Here is a 1,151-nt window from a genome sequence, read left to right as displayed (position 1 = left end):
GAAAAGCAAAGGAGAAAAAGAAAGATATACCCATTTGAATGCAGAGTTCCAAAGAATAGCAAGGAGAGATAAGAAAGACTTCCTCAGCCATCAATGCAAATAATTAGAGGAAAACAGTAGAATGGGAAAGACTAGCGGTCTCTTCAAGAAAATTAGAGATACCAAGGGAACATTTCATGCAAACATGGGCTCAATAAAGGACAGAAATGGTAGGGACCTAACAGAAGCAGAAGATATTAAGAAGAGGTGGCAAGAATACACAGAAGAACTGTACAAAAAAGATCTTCAGCGTTGGTCCGGGGCCCACTCCCCCCACTGCCCATGGGCCGGGCCGCCATGCCCCCGCCAGGTTCTTCTGCGGGGGCCCTGCATGTGGAGCTGTCATCTCAGCAGTGGCATCTTCAGAACATTGTTGCCTGGAGCATTGTTAATAGCCATCAGCTCCTTGATACCTACTTCACACTTCACTTGTGTAACAGTGAAAAGGTATACAAAGAATTTTATAGGAGTGAAGTGATTAAGAATTCCTTGAATACAATATGGTGGAGTCTTGATTTTGGAATAATGCCAGACTGTCTGGATACATCTGTGTCTTGTTTTGTGGTAAAGATATGGGGTGGAAAGGAGGACATCTACCAGCTGTTGACTGAATGGAAATCTGTTTGGACTGGTTTAAATACCTGGGTCAGCAGATTCATGCCCGCAACCAGAATGAAATAATTCTGGGGCTGAATGATGGCTAATATGGTGCTCCATTTGAACATAAGGGTTATTCAAATGCTCAGAAGAATATTCGTCATCAGGTGTATCAGAACTGTGTTTGAAATTCTTATGATGTCTTCTCTTTGCTGCAGCTTCATAGAGCCCAGTGTGCAATTAAACAGACTCAGGTAACTTCAGAAAATTGGAAAGGGAATTGACGAAAAACTAAAACTCACATCTACAAGCAATGGGCTGAAAAAGAAAGTGAGTGTCTGCAATTAAAAATTTTGGTGCTTCGAAATGAACTGGAAAGACAGAAGAAAGCTTTGGGACAGGAAGTAGTCTTGCTGAATAAAGAAAAAATTGCATTACAGAACAAAGGAAGTACATTTTCAGCTGAGCACCTCAAGCTTCAACTCCAAAAGGAATCCCTAAATGAGTTGAGAAAG

At 41.5% G+C, this 1,151-nt stretch overlaps 1 pseudogene; it reads left to right on the top strand.

Annotated features, from left to right (window-relative positions):
• Positions 1 to 281: 281 nt before the first annotated feature.
• The window catches only part of LOC104984294, a 1,773-nt pseudogene continuing 903 nt past the window's right edge, over positions 282 to 1,151 (top strand).

The sequence above is a fragment of the Bison bison genome, unplaced genomic scaffold (assembly GCF_000754665.1).
Source record: "Bison bison bison isolate TAMUID 2011002044 unplaced genomic scaffold, Bison_UMD1.0 scf7180017464065, whole genome shotgun sequence".
Lineage (NCBI taxonomy): Eukaryota > Metazoa > Chordata > Mammalia > Artiodactyla > Bovidae > Bison > Bison bison.
The sequence above is the reverse complement of the archived record's forward strand: the minus strand, read 5'-3'. Positions and strand labels throughout refer to the sequence as shown.